Source organism: Scylla paramamosain, chromosome 5 (assembly GCF_035594125.1).
Source record: "Scylla paramamosain isolate STU-SP2022 chromosome 5, ASM3559412v1, whole genome shotgun sequence".
Classification (NCBI taxonomy): Eukaryota; Metazoa; Arthropoda; class Malacostraca; order Decapoda; family Portunidae; genus Scylla; species Scylla paramamosain.
This window is the reverse complement of record NC_087155.1, coordinates 1461247-1482430: the sequence shown is the minus strand read 5'-3', so window position 1 is coordinate 1482430 and position 21184 is coordinate 1461247. Positions and strand designations below refer to the sequence as shown.

Below are 21184 nucleotides of genomic sequence, written 5' to 3'. Positions count from 1 at the left end.
TTCTCGTCCTAAACCTTCCAAACCTTGGTTTAACACAGCTTGTTCTCGTGCTATACATGATAGAGAGGTGGCCCACAAAAGGTGCTTAAGCCTTCCATCACCAGAATCTCATGCACTTTATATTTCTGCCCGGAACCATGCCACGTCTGTTCTCCAACTAGCCAAAAACAAAAAAAAAAACAGAAAGTGTCAGAACCTTTCAAGATCTAACTCCCCTCGTGATTTCTGGCATCTAGCCAAAAATATTTTCAATAACTTTGCTTCTTCTTCTTTCCCTCCTTTATTTCAACCAGATGGCACCACTGCTTTCACATTTATTTCTAAAGCTGAACTCTTCGCTTAAACCTTTGGTAAAAACTCTACCTTGGACGATTCTGGGCTTGTTCCTCCCTCTCCTCCATCCTCTGACTACTTCATGCCACGTATCAAAATTCTTCGCAATGATGTTTTTCATTTCCTCGCTGGCCTAAACCCTCGGAAGGCTTATGGACCTGATGGGGTCCCTCCTATTCTTCTTCGAAACTGTGCCTCCGTGCTTGCAACTTGCCTAGTCAAACTCTTTCAGCTCTGTCTGTCAACATCTACCTTTCCTTTTTGCTGGAAGTTTGCCTACATTCAACCTGTTCTTAAAAAGGGTGACCGTTCTAATCCCTCAAACTACCGTCCTATTGCTTTAATTTCCTGCCTATCTAAAGTTTTTGAATCTATCCTTAACAGGAAGATTCTTAAACATCTATCACTTCACAACCTTCTATCTGATCCCCAGTATGGGTTCCGTCAAGGCCGCTCTACTGGTGATCTTCTGGCTTTCCTTACTGAGTCTTGGTCATCCTCTTTTAGAGATTTTTGCTGTTGCCTTGGACATATCAAAAGCTTTTGATAGACTCTGGCACAAAGCTTTGATTTTCAAACTACCCTCCTACGGCTTCTATCCTTCTTTCTGTAACTTCATCTCAAGTTTCCTTTCTGACCGTTCTATTGCTACTGTGGTAGACGGTCACTGTTCTTCTCCTAAATCTATTAACAGTGGTGTTCCTCAGGGTTCTGTCCTGTCACCCATTCTCTTCTTATTATTCATTAATGATCTTCTAAACCAAACTTCTTGTCCTATCCAGTCCTACGCAGATGATACCACCCTGCACTTTACCACGTCTTTTCATAGACGTCCAACCCTTCAGGAGGTAAACATTTCACGAAGGGAAGCCACAGAACGCTTGACTTCTGATCTTTCTAAAATCTCTGATTGGGGCAGAGCAAACTTGGTATTGTTCAATGCCTCAAAAACTCAATTCCTCTATCTATTAACTCGACACAACCTTCCAGACAACTATCCCCTCTTCTTCAATGACACTCAACTGTCCCCCTCTTCTACACTGAACATCCTCGGTCTGTCCTTTACTTATAATCTGAACTGGAAACTTCACATCTCATCTCTAGCTAAAACAGCTTCTATGAAGTTAGGTGTTCTGAGACGTCTCCGCCAGATTTTCTCACCCCCCCCCAGCTGCTAACTCTGTACAAGGGCCTTATCCGTCCATGTATGGAGTATGCTTCACATGTCTGGGTTCCACTCATACTGCTCTTCTAGACAGGGTGGAATGAAAAACTTTTCGTCTCATCAACTCCTCTCCTCTAACTGACTGTCTTCAGCTTCTCTCTCACCGCCGCAATGTTGCATCTCTAGTTGTCTTCTACCGCTATTTTCATGCTAACTGCTCTTCTGATCTTGCTAACTGCATGCCTTTGGGCATTCTTTTTTTTATTGGATTTTTGTTGCCCTTGGCCAGTGTCCTTCATACATAAAAAAAAAAAAAAAGGTCTGCACGTGGCAATCCCCGTGTGGATAATGCTTGTTCCCACCTTCCACTCCCATCCATATATATGACTAATCTTCTTATAAAGCTCTCTATTGACTCGGCACTAACAGCCTTGTTACTGAGTTCATTCCATTCATCTACCGCTCTTTCAGAACCAATCTCTCTCTCTCTCTCTCTCTCTCTCTCTCTCTCTCTCTCTCTCTCTCTCTCTCTCTCTCTCTCTCTCTCAAGCGTAAATGCATTATCTTGGCTATTTTTTGAAACAGTTGCTTTTCTTCCTTATGTTTCTTAAAAATTTCGTAGTTATAGTACGCTTTCATGTTTTCAAAATGTTTCCTGATATTAAAGAAATTGTTGAGCCAGTTAAACAAAATTGGAGGCATCGCATGATAGTTTAATTAGACTTTAAAAGAAGGTTATATATATGCTGGAAGAGAGAGAGAGAGAGAGAGAGAGAGAGAGAGAGACAACACTGCATGTCTGGAAACAAATGCAGAGCCGGTACGGCAGTGTGGCTCCGTGCAGAGGAGAGACGTAGGGGAGTGTGTGGGGGGGAGGAGGACGCTGGAGACGGACCACCACCCAGGGGGAAGAGGGCAACACCAAACGGAAGGTTCGTGGATGCACTGAAGCAAGGCACGCTGGTGGTGGGTGTGGCAGGTGACAGATGGCAGAAAGAACCTTATTATTAAACACATCAGCGTCGCACCCCACAACTTTCAGAAGGCTGTAGTTGAAGTTACACGGGTTTTGAAAAGTGTTTTTATGGTTCCAGTGACAGATTAACAAGATTCCTACATTGTTGAGAACCCGGCTGATCACCTCTGTGGCCTGAAAAAAAAGTCGTAATGAGAGGGCAAGGCGTTTCAGAATACTGGCTTAAGGTGGAGTCGGTGATTCGCTGACCCTCTAACGCAGTGATTCCCAAACTTTTCAGCTTGTTACCCAATTTAATATGCCACAAAATACTGTCAATATTGTTATATGTAGTTAAATTAAAGTACCTGTTAAATATAAGAAGGGTGTAACAATGAGTAAAATACCAATTATACTGCATAAGGCAACACACATGACTGCCTGCTTGCGTCTACCTCGGCTGGTGCTCACAGAGAAACCGTGTTAATTTAACAGAGGCAGGCTGAGGTAATGAGTGGCACGTACTGAGCACATCGTGATCAGAGTTGTTGAGTGACTGTTCTGGAGCACACCTATCAAAACTCTCTTGGCTTTATTTTTTTTTTTTTTTTCATGTAGGAGGGACACTGGCCAAGGGCAACAAAAGTCCAATAAAAAAAAATGCCCACTGAAATGCCAGTCCCATACTAATGCTTGCCACATACTAAGATACATATTTCTTCTTTAATAATGTATAGTAGTTTTTGATGCTTGTTGGTATCCGGTTTAACGTATTTACATATATAATAATTTTTTATTTCAGATGCTGCATTTTTTTTTTTTTTTATTTCCAGAATTCTTTACTGTTTTTTGCCACCCCTCATTACCCCCCGCAAAAAAAAAAAGTCATATTACCTAAGTTTGGAAACCTCTGCCCTAACGCCACCACCACCAGACTGTTGAAGGATCTTGGAGTATTCAGCGCAAGTGAGCGAGGGAAGCTTGTTGAGCACAGCCAGCATGCGTGAAAAAAAAGAAGCTGGACAGGAACACGGGTAACGAAATACTTCCACCACATTAAAGGAAGGAATCTTAGAGTACTCCACATAAGGGAACAGTGCTGATATTTTAAGGTGATTTTGAAATTCTGCATCAATTTACATGAAATTTTATGGCTTGTAGCTAAGGTCCCTACTTAACTGTGTAGAAACTTTGAAGACAATACATGAATAAAAAAAAAATAAATGAAATAGGAAGAAAAAATAAATAAAGTATGAAATCCCCCCAAAATCTGAGCTAAGTTTGACTGATTGAGGGACTAAAACTACTTAACATAATTAGCATTTAAAGTTATCAGTGATGAAACTTGTTATTTGTAAACGGAACTGAAGCTTTTACCCACAAAATATCTTTTTTATGATTTGTGAAAAGTACAAATCCAACAAGTTTTACAACACTAGGAAAATTTGAATTTGGGTCTGATGAAAGAAAAAAAAAAAAATTGCGACAAAAACTTGCATCTGAGAAATGCGCTGACTTGTTGACAGTACTGCTTATAGGTCAGTATTTCCCTGCTGCACACTCCAGGTCCCTTCTGATCGCCTTGATTCTCGTTTTCCTTCTGTGTTGAGGGTCCGTGGCCGCGTCCTTTGCTTGAAGGTACTTTTCCATTGACAAAGTGGACTTGGTGCCAAGACCCGACAAATTGCTTTCAATAAAGCCCACATTGTAGTTACACACTGGTGTCGCAGATGCCAAGTCTGTCATCATCTTTGAGGCACCTCTGTGTTGTGGCCTTATTCCTGAATAGAGATGTTCATTTCAGTTTTGTGTCATCCTCTGAAAACACTGCGTCATCAGTTCGTGTGATGTGAGTCGCTCATACACAGCTGCCACTTGTTGCAGCTGTGCTTCGAGTTGAAAACAGACTTCCATCTGTGTGTGGTGGTGTTTCCCCATGAGCTATACTCTTGTTATAGAAACACCACGAGTTTTTATCCTTGGCACATTTGTCGTGCTGTGGGTTTTCGTCTGTAGGTGTACAGTGAAAGAAAGTTGACAGGATTTCTTATCACATTTTTTTCTGCACTTGTGTGCACTTTTCTGTTCAGGCTCATCTCCCTGCTACTGCTGCTGCTGCTGCTGCTGCTACTGCTGCTGCTGCTGCTGCTGCTGCTACTGCTGCTGCTGTTGCTGCTGCTTTACTTTTATGTGAGCCACCTCGGGTCTTTTCCAACGCACGAAGGTCAGTGCTAAGTCTTTATGCGACGTGAATGACATACTCCACTTTCACTTTCACTTTCACTCTGCCGTAGGGTCCTGCACCTCCATTCATATCACAAACCGCAAAGTACGCAGCGCTGTCACCATCTGACACGAAAGTTTTGTATATCCTCTTATGTTCCTAGTTCAGATGCCTCCATTCCTCCCAGAGGGGCCTTCATAATTGGTGCACAATCATCATGTTCACCTTGGAATCAAAACTTGCTCTCACTAATTTTCTTGTTCATCAAAGCCCTTTCCTTACTTACGCAACTGTAACATATTTTAGAAGACACTTGATAATCCAAAATAAGTCCAGATTCTACATCAGCAGCAGCACCAGCACCAAATTTAGACTTGAAGCCACGAGCCAGTACCTCTTCCTTCACATGATGCTCACGCGCACCACGTCTACTTCTTTCCAGAACACTTTTTGTGTGACTGATAGCATGCTTTGTGGTGTGCCTGGCATACAGCTACTTCCTCATAGCTGCATCAGATTCTAAGCTGAAGCAGTGTGTTTGGTGTAGCAGTTCAGGGAGAGAAGTTTGAGTTAGATGACCATAGTGTTGATATGTTTGATCATGTATTAATAAGAGAAGAATGGGAGCCGATCAAAACAGCATGGAAAAAAATCAGTTTAGGAACGAAGAGCGAGGGGAAGACAGAGTGAAATGGAGGGGTGGAATCACGGTAGAACTGCAAGGAATGGGAGTCACAGAGGAAGATGCAAGGGACAGAGACAACTGGAGAAGACTCGTGCATTGCAAAAGAAGAAAAAGCAGCAGCAGCATAGTTTTGGGTAGTAAAACTAATTAGGGAGCTGTGATGTATTTTCCTCCTCCTTTCTTCTCCTCTCTTACCACATCAATTCCACACACACCACCTTCCCCACTGCCTCATCCCAGCCTTATCTAGCCTACATACTCCAAATATTTTCCTCACCCTCTCGCCTCCTCCCATCTAACCTGCCCCATAACTCATAGCATCTGCAGCATCATGGGTTTAGGCTGCGGTGTAGTGGGATGTGTGTGTGTGTGTGTGTGTGTGTGTGTGTGTGTGTGTGTGTGTGTGTGTATGGTGTGTTGGTTTACATTAGTGGGTGGGTTGTGTGTGGTCTTGCTTCTTAGATAGAAATATATATGAAGTAAAATGAAATAGAAAAGAGAGAGAGAGAGAGAGAGAGAGAGAGAGAGAGAGAGAGAGAGAGAGAGAGAGAGAGAGAGAGAGAGAGAGAGAGAGAGAGTAGGGTAGTGCTAGCTTGTCCCAGTCCATCCCAGCCTAGTCTTCTCTCTCATTCAGCCTCTAAGAATACTTGTATACGTTCCTTCATACTGTTGAACGCTGTGTACTGTTACTCGTGTAGTATTTTTAAAGGGCTGCTTCATTTATTTACTACGTCAACACAGTACAGTTTTTGAAGCAGCAACAATGATTATGAAGCTGTGTGTGTGTGTGTGTGTGTGTGTGTGTGTGTGTGTGTGTGTGTGTGTAATGTTGAATTGTATAATATTTGTACCTGCCTACAGTCCTACACAGTATTCAGCGCGTTGTGATTAATTCCCTGTGGTACTTCTTGACTACGTGTTTATCTCGTGATGTAAATTTACACCAAACAGTATCAAGAATAGCAACACAGAGGATATCAAGCAGCAGCAGACCCAGTAGCCCTTACCAGACTGTTATAAGCTATAGGCTACCAATAGGAAGTGATATATTATTATTATTATTATTATTATTATTATTATTATTATTATTATTATTATTATTATTATTATTATTATTATTATTATTATTATTATCATTATGTAATAGGAACTGACCAAGACCACAATAATAAGAAAGGCTCACTGAAGCCGCCAGTCCCACAAGAGTAAAGTTGGAAAGAAAGTCCATAGGTACTTAGTGAAGTGGCTCCAAGCTTCCCTCTTGGAATCTTAGGGAGTCTTAATCGCAGGCAGAGAGCTCCACATGAAGGAATGGGAATGCTGGTTGGCTCTTGCATTAGGGAGAGAAAGTAGAAAGTCATGTGCAGCAGCGAGGAGAGGGGAGGCATGCAGTTAGGAAGACCAGGAGAACAGCCAGCGTGGAAAAAAAAAAAAAAGCGACATATAGCAAGAGATGCAACATTGCGGGGAAGAGAGAGAGAGGCTGAAGACAGTCAGTTACTTGGTACTTGAACTGTGACCAAAACTTTATATAGATACATACATACATAGGCTACAAGCAGTCCCAGTTTATTTCATGCAGTACTTTCTGATGCTTTATTTAATCTAGCCAATAACACTTGAACATAAGAACATAAGAAATAAGGGAAGCTGCAAGAAGCGACCAGGCTTACACGTGGCAGTCCCTGTATGAACACACCTACCTATTTCCATCTGCTATCCCCATCCATAAACTTGTCTAATCTTCTCTTAAAGCTCTCTAGTGTCCTAGCACTAACTACATGATTACTGAGTCCGTTCCACTCATCTACCACTCTATTTGAGAACCAATTTTTTCCTATCTCCTTCCTAAACCTAAATTTTTCAAGCTTGAACCCGTTATTTCTTGTTCTACCCTGGTTGCTGATCCTAAGAATTTTGCTTACATCTCCCTTGTTATAACCCTTATACCACTTAAAGACTTCTATCAGGTCCCCTCTTAACCTACGTCTCTCTAAAGAATGTAAATTTAACAGCTTCAACCTCGCCTCGTAAGGAATACTCCTCATCCCCTGTATCCTTTTTGGAAGATAGTAACTGCAATGAACCACTTTTACTTGACTTCTGATCGTAACTTTACCTACATACATACAAACAATTCCAGCGTGGTACAGTATATATCTTGCAGTACTCTCTGATGCTTCATTTAATGTTGGTGAAAGGATTTAGGGCCTGTTTCATTGTCGCTTCCTTTTGTTGTGATCTTTACCAGTCAGTGATGATGTCCACCACCAACAACGAATCTGATTTCACAGTTGTTTTTCGCGGCGTTGTCTGTTCAGATCCTTACCAGACATTGGAACCTTTGGTCACACTGACTTAGAATACAAGAGCCTCCCTCGTGTACGGGTGGAAACGGGATTTGTGCTGATGGGGAGAATGGGAATTAGTGATACATATTTATTCATATGTTATGTTATTGCCACACGTGGGCTATGTTATGTCACCAGAAAAGTTCAGTCCCCTTGTTTTTTTTTTTTTTTTTTGTTATTATCATGAAATATTGTTCTGGCTGATTCATTATAAGGACGTCAGCTGTCGCAACGTCACGAGCCTTGTTGTTGTTGTTGTTGTTGTTGTTGTTCTCTGAAAGCCACGTTGTTTGGACCTGCCCGCACCACCACCTGCTCTGACACCTTGGCTTCCCCGCGCCCCTCCGTCCTGTTACTGCTTGGGAGGAATGTTTATTGTAGCTGGAAACGCTTGGAACCTAATGACTATGATGAACTACTTCTTACTTGACTTCTGACCAACACTGTACCTACAAATTCCAGCGCGACACAGTTTATTTCATGCTGGACTTGTACTTTCTCTGATGCTAGATTTAATGTAGCCAGACACACGTGGAGTATAGTAACCGCAATGAACCACTTACTCTAATAAGGCAAATTACACCACATCGCACTGGCAGAGAGCACCACTTGCACTGTGCTGCCGCTGGAGGATAAAGTATATAAACCAGCCTGCATTTCAATTTCTCCTTCCATTGCTATGAGTGTAATTACCTTGTGGCCAGCCTCGCAGCACGGCCAGGTTAACGGGTGGCGCGCCGAGACCCATGTTTGGAAATGCCGTGGGTTCTCAGAAGGTTGTTTTTCAAAGGCCATAAAGGTATAGGAATTGGTATAAGAATGGGGGCCGTCACGTGTTTTGAATGGATCTGACAAAAGCTTGGCAAGGATGGCAGCGTGTGGCAGGCGCTGAGACTCGTGTTTTAAGTGCTCTGGGTTCTTATAAAGTACTCTTTTTATTTTTTATTTTTTTTAAGATTATTGAGGTGATGAATTTTCTCGTTGGTATAACAATAAAAGTGTGGCGGGAACTAAGTAAAACACGTGGTTTAAGTGCTCTGGGTTCTTATAAGGTACGTTTTTTTAAAGACTACTGAGGTGATAAGTCTTGCTGCTATAAGAATAAAAGTGTGGCGGAGATGGTAGCGTGTGGCAGGGACTAAGACCCGTGTTTTAAGTGCTTTGTGCTCTTGCAAGGGGTATTTTTCAAAGGCTACAGAGGCGATAAATCTCTTCATTGGTCTGGGAATGATGCAACTGTGGCAAGGACGATAGCGTGTGGCAGGAGGTGAGACCCATATTGTAAATGATATACATAATAACTCTTCTCATTGGTTTGGGAATGACATGTGTGTGGCTGGAACAGTAGTGTGTGTCGGGCGCCCAGACCCGTGTTTTGAAATGCTCTGGTTTCTCGTGTGTGTTTTGCAAGGGCCGCTAATGGTAAGCTGAGTTGTGACTGTTGTGGGCACGATGCAGGTGTGGAGGAAGGTGGACGTGTGGTTAGGTGGGAAGGGAGGAAAGGAGTATGGACGGATATGATACAGGAAAGAAAAAAATGAAACTTGTAACTTAATAAAAGGAGAGAAAAGAATGTGAATGGATATTAGAAAAAGAAGAAAAAGAAAGTAGTAGTAGTAGTAGAGAGAGAGAGAGAGAGAGAGAGAGAGAGAGAGAGAGAGAGAGAGAGAGAGGGAACACACACACACACACACACACACACACACAATGATTGTTAGTAACTCATAACTTTGAAGCAGAATTGTTAACAAACATTCAGTAAGAGCCATGAAAACACACTTAACGCCCCCCCCTCCCCCCCTCCCATAGTTAACCTGCACTATAGCTCGTCAGTAATAAAGTCAAGATGAAGAACAGTTGAAAATACACTATAACTTTTCAGCCCCAGAGCTGAAAAAGAGATTTCATTGTTTTTCCAGATGCCTAAGCCAGATGTCATGACAGGATTTGATGAAGTAAAGGGTAGTACTTTTTCGCTATCAAGGTGTTTTGTATCTGAGAGAAGACCTCTGTGTAATTCTCGGAATGTAACTCTCCTCTTCTAACTGACTGTCTTCAGCCTCTCTCGCGTCGCCGCAACGTTGCATCTCTAGCTATCTTCTACTGCTATTTTAATGCTAACTTCTCTTCTGGTCTTGCTAACTGCATGTCTCCCCTCCTCTTTCGGCCTCGCTGCACAAGGCTTTCATCTTTCTCTCACCCCTATTCTGTCCATCTCTCTAATGTAAGAGTTAACCAGTATTCTCAATCATTGATCCCTTTTTCTGGTAAACTCTGGAACTCCCTGCCTGCTTCTCTATTTCCTCATTTAAACTCTTTAAAGAGGAAGGTTGCAATACAGTTATCCTCTAAATTTGGATATTCTTTTTACCTTGCTTTTGGGACTGGCACTTGAGAGGGCCTTTTTCACCCAATATTTTGTTGCCCTTGGTCAGTGCCCCTCTTCTTACATCAAAAAAAGTTGGGCAGGATGCTGTACATTGGCCAAGCAGAGTCTCCTGAACCTTGTAATTCATTCCTGGGTCCCGATTATGGTTACTCATCCAGCAGAATTATATCTTACTTTGTTCTGACTGAGTAAGTGACTAAGCGAGTGATTTGATGAAGTTTGGAGCCTGTCTGTGGTACTCTGTAGGTTAGGTTGTGTTAGGTTAGGTTAGGGCACGTTAGGTTTGGCTGGGTCACTGGTTTCCAAACTGGGGGTATATTATGAATGTGATGGGGTTTGTGAGGTGCTTGAGTGCTGACCACCAACTGCACCTGCATGCCACCTGCATACTCTTACATGCAAACAATTCCATCACGATACATGACACATTTTGTATTACCGATACTTTTTTTTTTCGCTAACAAGGAGACATGTCACTTGGTATTCTGTTGAGTCTATCATGTTTAAGTAATGAGTGTAGGAGTGAGTATAGGTTCAGACAAATTAGATAATACGTTAATCTTTTTCTTTATTCCTTTTTGTGTGTAATCCGGTTTGTGTGTCTTTGCAAATCTTTTCTCCCTTCTTCATATCTTCAAAAATTTCGATGCATTATTTCAGCTTTTAGCAGGACATGCTGAAAGTTACTTGGGAATTTCAAGTGTAAACAAAGTCGTCAGGCTCAATAATCTGGATAGGACATGCAATACCGGGTTCGTTCAGACTTGATATAGTTCGATCTAAAAACAGAGATAGGAAGAAATAGATTCTCAAGTCGTGGTAGATCAATGGAAAAGACTTAGTAATCAAGTTATTAGTGCCGAGTCAATAGGGAGCCTTAAAAAAAGAAAAAAAAAGAAAAAAAACACGTGGTGTTTAACCCTTTGAGTACCAAGACTTTCATTCCGAATATCATTACAAAACTGCATTGACTTTAAGATGTTTTTCTTGTAATGAAGGCGTTAAAAATGTCTTCTAGCTACTTATCATCTAGCATTATATCTCCGGTTACTCCTTCCCTGATTAATGACAGGTGATTTTGTGAAGCTTTGAAAGTGTATCTGGTGCTGAAATGGTTAAGAACACAAGGGTCTGTCCAGCAGGGGAGGGCGGCTTGGCGAGTCTTTATGCATTGTTGTGTTTTACTCGTATACCTATTAATTAATACGTATTACTGTGCGACGAACGGAGGAGGTGAGATGTAGCTATTAACCGGCCGTGACAACCCACACCAGTTGACAATGCAGGGCAGAGCATGTGCAGAGGCGACCAAACAGCTGGGTGAGCAATTACTGAGAGCGTCATAATCTGAAGTGTTGGCAAAGCATCCAGGTGCGCAGTTCCCTCACACGATAAAGTGACGGAATGGTTGTATGCAGGGCAGGCTCATCACTGACACGAGAACGGAGAGAACAGCTAGAGTCTCAGTACGTATTATTTATGAAGAAACAAAGCTACGAAGACTGTTCTCCCCGTCATCCCACAAGCACCAAGTATTCGTGTAACAGTGACGGCTGGCGGAGGCTGGCTGGGGATGGCGGGCTCTGGGACGAGTGCCGCGACCAGTGTTAATATTCAGGCTCTGGCCATAGTAGTAATTGGGTTTTGTGTGGTGCTGCTCTCGCCTGCCTGATCTGGACGGCGGTGCATTTTCCTCTTTGTTTGTATTTGCTGTTTACCATTACTTTTCGTTCCGTGTAGCACTATTGCCAGGCAGAGAGGAAGGAGCGTCGTTCTTTTTCTTCACTTCTTTACTTATTTATCCATGTTCGTGATGTAGACTAGATTTTTTTTTCTACTGCAGCTTTTCTCATGTTCATATAGCGTCGATGTTCCTCACTGGTGCATTGTAGAAAATGAATATTGTTACTATATCTTATTCCTGTAACATCTCTGCATTCGCTTCATTTGTTGGCACGGCGTGTTTCAACTACTGTGGTACTACATTTATATATATTATTCTACCTGATGTATTCAAGTAAACATTCCATGTAAGTATGGAAATAGAATTTTGCATTGTGGTTTTCTCATTCTCTCTCTCTCTCTCTCTCTCTCTCTCTCTCTCTCTCTCTCTCTCTCTCTCTCTCTCTCTCTCTCTCTCTCTCTCTCTCTCTCTCTCTCTCTCTCTCTCTCTCTCTCCAGTCCTTCTATCTCATCTTTGGTTTGCCTCGTCTCCTTCCATCCGCTTCCATATCTACTACTACTACTACTACTACTACTACTACTACTAATACTACTAATACTACTCCTCCTACTGCTGCTGCTGCTACTACTACTAGTGATGTAGATTAGATCAAGAACAAATATATCCGAGGCGCAATGCATGTACGTCGATTTGGGTACAAAACTATGGAGGCGAGGCTGAGGTGGTGTGAGCGTCAGTAGAGGCGAGGAGTCTGTGGGGAGGATGCTGGAGATGGATCTACCCGGCAGGAGGAAGAGAGGAAGAACAAAGAGAGAGAGGTTATGGCTGCGGTGAACGAAAACAAGCTTGTAATGGGTGTTACTGAGGAAAGCGCAGAAGACAGTGTGTGTTGGAGAAGGTTGATCCGCTGTGGCGACACCTGACGGAGGAGTTCACAGGTGATGTAGGTGGACGGGATCTTCAGTGTTAGGTAGTGAGCAGGTTAGTACAGGAAGTGACGGATTCAGGCTGGGTAAAGTTAGATTTAATTCATTCAGTAGTACAGAGGAAGTCTAATTTAACTGAAACCATCTCTTGTTAGTCAGAAAGGAATGAATGAAGATGTGATTGTAATAGACACTTATTCTTTGATTTGTGACGACCGCTTTTGACTGTTTGGGGACCGACACCTCTGTGGGCCTTTTTTACCTATAATTTTGTTGCTCTTGGCTTTCATAGAATAAATAAATAAATAAATAAATAAATAAAATGATTGTTAGCTCCTTGAGTATGGAAATGATCACCCTAACTTTGGAAAGAAATTTCTCATGGTGTCCAGAAAGAAACGTGAGTTCGTGTTGAGAAAGTTAAAAAGGAGGAGAGAGGAGAATGGTTCTCAGATAGTGGCGCATGACTGGAACAGACTCAGCGATCAGGGTGTTGGGGCTCAGTCTACACGGGGCTTTAAGACAAGGTTGGATAAATGCATGGACTGGGATGATAAATGGATAGTAAAGGTGATTTATATATGTTTTATACCGGGACTGCCACGTGTGCACCTGATGGCTTCCTACAGCTTCCCTTTCTTGTCTGTCTGTTTGTCTGTCTAGCTGCCTACTCACCTATCTGCCTACCTGCCTACCTATCGAGATTGCTGGGGTCATTCTCCATATAATTTTGTGTTGATAATTTGTTTCTATATAATTTCATTACTACCCTCTGATTCCCATTTTCTTGTATTTTGTTTTCTCCGACATAATTCAACCTTTCACGTATCGAGAGGGAACCACTAGAATAGCTCAAGATCACTTTTCTCTCGTCTTGTGAGCCGGGAAAAGTTATCTTCAATTTAATCTTTGTATTATCGTAAATATAAAAGTAATGTTTAGATAAAATGATAAGTATAAATCTCTAATTTATACCTACTTCTACTGAAATCCTCAAAGAGAATCTCTGGAAATTAGCTCCACATTTTCTGGCAGCCTTGCGGTGGGCACAATGCACAGACACACAGCACGGGGAGGGACGCGGCGCTGTGAGGTGTGGGAGCGGGCAAGGGTCTGGCGGGACAGGGAGCGGCCTTGTTATGGAGGATTACACATTTGCGTGGCGAGCCTTGCCTTGCCCTCAGTGTTGCTGTGGTCAGTGGTTAGGTTAGGTTAGGTTGGGTGAAGTTAGGTTAGGTTAGGTTAGGTTAGGTTGGTCACCTTCAGGAGGGAAATGTATCGCCTCTAAGTGTATACAGTTGTCTACACTCCTGACGAGCGTGTTTGTGCTTGTGCTTGTACTTGTTTATTGTTTTTGCATTGGACTACAGCTTTTTTTTGTGATGGTCCTTTAAATTGTTCTTATATTGGGTTTGTTATCATTATATTTTTGGATCTTGTTAGGATTAAATTTTGTACACTTGTGGTCAATAAGCTATCTATCTATCTATCTGTGTGTTGGGAATGTAAAGCTGAAATGTTTCGTCTTATCAACTAAGTGTACAGTTGTCTACACTCTGATGTGTGTGTTTGTGCTTGTGTTGGGAATGTTATGCTGAAATGTATCCCCTCTAAGTGTATACAGTTGTCTACGCTCCTGATGTGCGTGTTTGTGCTTGCGTTTGTGTTGGTAATGTAATGCTCTAAGGATCCTTAACCCTTTCACTAGTAGACAAATTTTCTTCTTTAATGCCTATAACGTTTTAGACAGTCTTTTGTGCTAGGCTCTCGTGAATATCTTTGTAGCTTAAAAGACAATAATTCCTTCTATTTTTCATCTTTTTTTTTTGTGCTATATCTCCATGCAACAGTTTTTACAATACTAGGAAGGTTAAAGAAGGACAACCACAGTAGAAAAAAAAGGTTAATTTACACGTAGCCATATATTAAGAAGGGATCTGATAGAAGTCTTTAAGTGATATAGTTGGATATAACGAAGGTGACGTAAGCAAAATCCTCATTGTCAATAATCAGGATAGGACAAGAAATAATGGGTTGGAGCTTAGTTACCTAACTTGGATTTAAAAAAGAGATAGAAAGATATTGGTTCTCAAATAGTGGCAGATAAATGGAATAGACTCAGTAATCTCGTTAACAGTGCTGAGTCAGGAGAGAACTTTCGAAGGAGAACAACAGGTGGAAATAAGTAGCCATGTTCTTTATACATATACAGTGACTGCCGTGTGTAGATCTGATGACTCCTTGCACCTTCTCTGATTTTCTCATGTTCACGTGCAAATTGTCCTCTCTCTCTCTCTCTCTCTCTCTCTCTCTCTCTCTCTCTCTCTCTCTCTCTCTCTCTCTCTCTCTCTCTCTCTCTCTCTCTATCATCATCATCATCATCATCTATGCAGTCCTTCCATATCTTCTTTGGTTTGCATCGCCTTTTTCTTCCGTCCACTTCCGTATGTACCATTCTTCTACTATTACTACCTGTATAAAACATGCATGAATGAGGTTAATTTGTAAACTTCTAACTGCTTAAACTAAACACATTTCACCAAGTCGCCGTGTTAAGCATCAAAGGAGGAGGCAGTAGACACCTGCCGAAACGATAATTACTCCCAGTGAGGTCTAAAGCACTGTTCAGGGGGTGCTGTGAACTTATCATTAAACCCAGCTGTGACCTCACTGAACGTTTCCCTTTGTGTCTCACAACACAAGGGGGCAGTCACAGCCTGCCCTCTAAAGACAACTCTCTTCCTCCACACAAAACTACAGGCACCTAATAACACACACACCCTTCACTCAAAAATTTTAAAATCATCATGGCGACTCCTACACCAGCCTCGGAGTCCCCATCTGGGGAGGGGACCATAAATGTCCCCAGGTCGGACTGCCTTTCTGTCGACGACCCTAAGTCTCTTGACACCCCTCAACTTTTTCTTCATTAACTTCTGTAACATTCGCGGTCTAAGATCTAATTTTCAATCTGTAGAACACCACCTCTCCTCTTCTAAACCTCATCTTCTTTTCCTCACTGAAACTCAGGTGTCTGAGGCAACTGACAGTAGCCCCTTTTCTGTTCCCTCCTACTTTCTCTATCCTCATTTTCGATCCAAAGCTGGATGCTGCGTTTATGTGCGCAATGACTTAACCTGCTCTCGTGCCCACACTCTTGAATCTTCCGAGTTTTCCACCATCTGGCTACGACTACAGAGTCACTCTCATACTAAATTTATCTGTGCTGTATACCTCTCACCTAACTCCTCTGACTATAAGAAATTCTTTGACTACTTAACTTCCAAGGTGGAGCACATTCTGACCCTCTTCCCTTTTGCAGAGATCTCCATTCTTGGAGACTTCAATGTTCACCACCAGCTTTGGCTTTCCTCTCCCTTCACTGACCATCCTGGTGAACTAGCCTACAACTTTGCTATCCTCCACGACCTAGAGCAATTGGTGCAACACCTTTCTTGTATTCCTGACCGTCTTGGAGATACGCCCAACATTCTTGACCTTTTCCTGACCTCTAATCCTTCTGCTTATGCTGTCACCCTTTCTTCTCCGTTGGGCTCCTCCGATCACAATCTCATATCTTTATCTTGTCCTATCACTCCAATCCCTCCTCAGGATCTCCCTAAGCGAAGGTGCCTCTGGCGTTTTGCCTCTGCTAGTTGGGGAGACCTGAGGAGGTATTTTGCTGATTTTCCTTGGAATGACTACTGCTTCCGTCAGAGACCCGTCTTTGTGTGCTGAGCGCATAACAGAGGTGATAGTGTCTGGCATGGAGGCATACATTCCTCGCTCTTTTTCTCGTCCTAAACCTTCTAAACCTTGGTTTAACACAGCTTGTTCTCATGCTATACATGATAGAGAGGTGGCCCACAAAAGGTACTTAAGCCTTCCATCACCAGAATCTCATGCACTTTATATTTCTGCCCGGAACCATGCCAAGTCTGTTCTCCAACTAGCCAAAAACTCCTTCATTAACAGAAAATGTCAAAACCTTTCAAGATCTAACTCCCCTCGTGATTTCTGGCATCTAGCCAAAAATATCTCCAATAACTTTGCTTCTTCTTCTTTCCCTCCTCTACTTCAACCAGATGGCACCACTGCTATCACATCTATTTCTAAAGCTGAACTCTTTGCTCAAACCTTTGCTAAAAACTCTACCTTGGACGATTCTGGGCTTGTTCCTCCCTCTCCTCCACCCTCTGACTACTTCATGCTACGTATTAAAATTCTTCGCAATGATGTTTTTCATGCCCTCGCTGGCCTAAACCCTCGGAAGGCTTATGGTCCTGATGGGGTCCCTCCTATTGTTCTCCGAAACTGTGCCTCCGTGCTTGCACCTTGCCTAGTCAAACTCTTTCAGCTCTGTCTGTCAACATCTACCTTTCCTTCTTGCTGGAAGTTTGCCTACATTCAACCTGTTCCTAAAAAGGGTGACCGTTCTAATCCCTCAAACTACCGTCCTATTGCTTTAATTTCCTGCCTATCTAAAGTTTTTGAATCTATCCTCAACAGGAAGATTCTTAAACATCTATCACTTCACAACATTCTATCTGATCGCCAGTATGGGTTCCGTCAAGGCCGCTCTACTGGTGATCTTCTGGCTTTCCTTACTGAGTCTTGGTCATCCTCTTTTAGAGATTTTGGTGAAACTTTTGCTGTTGCCTTGGACATATCAAAAGCTTTTGATAGAGTCTGGCACAAAGCTTTGATTTCCAAACTACCCTCCTACGGTTTCTATCCTTCTCCCTGTAACTTCATCTCAAGTTTCCTTTCTGACAGTTCTATTGCTGCTGTGGTAGACGGTCACTGTTCTTCTCCTAAATCTATTAACAGTGGTGTTCCTCAGGGTTCTGTCCTGTCACCTACTCTCTTCTTATTATTCATTAATGATCTTCTAAACCAAACTTCTTGTCCTATCCACTCCTACGCTGATGATACCACCCTGCACTTTTCCACGTCTTTTCATAGACGTCCAACCCTTCAGGAGGTAAACATATCACGCAGGGAAGCCACAGAACGCTTGACTTCTGATCTTTCTAAAATTTCTGATTGGGGCAGAGCATACTTGGTATTGTTCAATGCCCCAAAAACTCAATTTCTCCATCTATCAACTCGACACAACCTTCCAGACAACTATCCTCTCTTCTTCAGTGACACTCAACTGTCCCCCTCTTCTACATTGAGCATCCTCGGTCTGTCCTTTACTTATAATCTGAACTGGAAACTTCACATCTCATCTCTAGCTAAAACAGCTTCTATGAAGTTAGGTGTTCTGAGACGTCTCCGCCAGTTTTTCTCACCCACCCAGCTGCTAACTCTGTACAAGGGCCTTATCCGTCCATGTACAAGTATTCTCAATCATTCATCCCTTTCTCTGGTAAACTCTGGAACTCCCTGCCTGCTTCTGTATTTCCACCTTCCTATGACTTGAATTCCTTCAAGAGGGAGGTTTCACGACACTTATTGATCAATTTTTTGACCACTGCTTTGACCCTTTTATGGGACTGGCATTTCAGTGGGCATTTTTTTTTTATTAGATTTTTGTTGCCCTTGGCCAGTGTCCTTCCTACATAGAAAAAAAAAATCATGAACTGGTGAGACATGCCATGAGGGACGCGGGGCTGTGCTGTCACTGGTCCCCGCGGCGCCTCAAGAGGGAGGGAAGGAGGGACAGCGGTGGTCTGCCTTTCTGGAGTATCTGTCCTTAAATTTTGGATAACTCTTTTGACTACACTCTTTGGGGACTGACACATTCACTGGGCTTTTTTTTTTTTTTTTTGTAAGGTCCTTTGTTGGCCTAGACTAGTTTCCTCTTATACATGAAAGATTAATAAGTTCAAGTAAATAAGTAACTGTTAATTTCTGAACTGCATTGGGTTTTCTTCAAGGTTACAGAACGGTGTGGTTCAAATGACTGTTGTTGTTGTTGTTGTTGTTGTTTTCTTTCATCATCATCATCATCGTCTTCTTGTTCTTGTTCTTCTTATTATCATTTTCGGTGACCCCACTGACAACAACAGGATGGAATATTTGATGCCTTGACGTGCCCGTAGTTACATTTCTCGCGTGGTATAATCATCAGCGGTTTCTTACATGAATTACCTTTGACTGTTGTGGCTTTCTTTCTTGAGTCTGATAAAGTCATCTATGGAGAGCACAGAGCACACCTCCCACAGACACCACTGGCAGGCAGCGAAAGGAGTGATGGAGTGCTTCAAATCTCGCGGTACCTGCTGCTTTATTTCCGCACAGCATAAGGCAAATGGAGTGAGTCAGGACGCAGGTGTCATTGTGTCGTGAAGAATGGTTAGCAAGGGTCTGTCATCACCACTCAAGAGGGTCAGAGAGTTCTAGGAAAAGCAGCCTCTGGAAAACCTTGACGGCTGCGAACTGTTTCAGAATTGAGCCTTCACTGCTGGACAATTGTTTTTTCAGGGTTATTTTTGCGTTAGTCTCTTAAATAGTTCTGTAGTATAAAACAAAATAATAATTCCCCTTTCTGTCTCCATGCAAATTATCTTTTTACAGTACTCTCAATGCTAACAGAAAGGTGGCCATGGTAGTGAAGGTATCATTGTGTTCGTTAACAAGTAATGAGTTTGTGTAACTTCTTATCAAATCAGTTTACGTGTCTGTCCCCTCTCTCTCTCTCTCTCTCTCTCTCTCTCTCTCTCTCTCTCTCTCTCTCTCTGTTTACTGTAGAGTGTGAATTGTGTGACAATATTACGTACAGCTACACTAAGGGAAGGTGATGGTTGAAGGGTACAGAAAGTCAGTGAGTCAGAATGCACCATCACTTGTTGGTCACTGCATGCAACATGACATAGGCTATTCAGGTATGCGCTCTCTTTCAAGTTGAGGTGGAGCGGCCTTCTCTGAAGCCACATTACTTTGGCGACAGCAGGTGGTGCTGCTCGAGGTGTTCGGTGAGCTTCTCTCTTATGATCCTCTCCAAGATGTTACTGAGTACGGAGAGGAGCGAGATTGACTGGTAACAAGGCCGGTAGTTACCTGGCTCAGACCTCGACTTCTCTTTATGCACGGGTGTGAGTCGCGCCTCCTTCCATAGTGACGGCCAGACCCCTCGCTGCAAACAGCAGGGAAACATTTGTGCGAGAGGGCCAGCGAGCTCAACAGCACACTTTTTGAGATGTGGGGTCACGCTGTCAAGACCAGGGGCCTTCCTGGTGTTGACATTCCTCAGGTGTCTTCTGATGGCGTCCTCAGAGATGGCAACGCCCTCCAGTCTCGAGACAGTAAGGCGGGGGAGGGCGGGCAGTTGCCTGTCTGGCTCTGGAGTTGTCATTTTTTTCAGCGAACTGGCGGGCGAGGAGGTCTGCTTTTTTTGACTGGAGACGGCCATATACCCGTCAGGCTTCCTCAGGGCGGGGATACGTTCATGAGAGGAGACACCTTGCCTCTCCTTTACTAATCCCCACCACTGTTTGGCATCAACCTGGTTGGAGGCCAGCTTCCGCCTCATATTCGCCTCGCACCTTGCCTTGGCCCACTTCACTGTCTTTATCATGATCTTGCACGTTCTTCTGTGTGGGGCTTTGTTACACTGTGCCTCCTGCACCGCGTCCAGGCTTTGTACTTTTGCTCAGCAACAGTCTTGCACCTGTACCCGAACCAGGAATGGTCCTTTGCGCTGGTTGAGTACGTCCTGTGTGGCACGTGTTGCTGCTGCAGTGTGCAGAGGACAGTAGTGAGGGCGGTGGTGTCATGGTGCGGGTCCCCGGTGAATATTGTGTCCCAATCTGTCAGGGCCAGGGCCTGCCGCATAGCCACCCAGTCGGCGCGGTGCCACAGCCAGGTGGCTTGCTGGTGATCCTCGTCACGCGCCGGGGCAACGCTGACGGTCGTGAGCACGGCATGATGGTCAGAGCTGCCCACACAGTCGAGAGGGAGGCACTGAACACATTCTTGAGGCAGGTCCGTCACCACTGGGTCCAGGGAGCCTCCACGCTGGTGTGTGGGAAAGTCCACATGATTGTGGAGTCCCTGCACTGCTGTGAGCTCTCCCTCTCTCTCTCTCTCTCTCTCCCTCTCTCTGACCGATAGAAGAAAAAAAAAGCATATAATATTGTAGTTTGGTTTTGTTGCAGTACTATATACAAATACAAATAAAAATTTATGGTACGATCGTCTTTAGTAATGACTTTGTAGGAGTTTCAACATTTCCTTGTCACTGTATGAAGGAGGAAATCCGGACAGGGGAACTGCTTGAAGGGGGGAAAGACGAAAAGTTTGTGAACTAGTGCTTTACAGGATCTGTTTCATCGCTATTTGTGGCTAATCATTCACCTAAGTCTTCAGCAGCGCACATATATGTTTATCATCACTCCTTTGGCTGTTCTGAGCATCCGCAGTTCGCAGGACAGCTAGGAACACAACCTGCTGAACACGTCAACAAGGAGCGGACAGCTTAGTCACAGCCACCAACAAGGGCACAGCTAATTGGCTAACAACAAA

At 43.2% G+C, this 21184-nt stretch overlaps 1 long non-coding RNA gene across 1 annotated transcript in view; it reads left to right on the top strand.

Annotated features, from left to right (window-relative positions):
• The window catches only part of LOC135100269 (uncharacterized), a 35362-nt gene that overhangs the window by 4459 nt on the left and 9719 nt on the right, over window positions 1-21184 (top strand). The gene's annotated exons all lie outside the window — the stretch shown is intronic.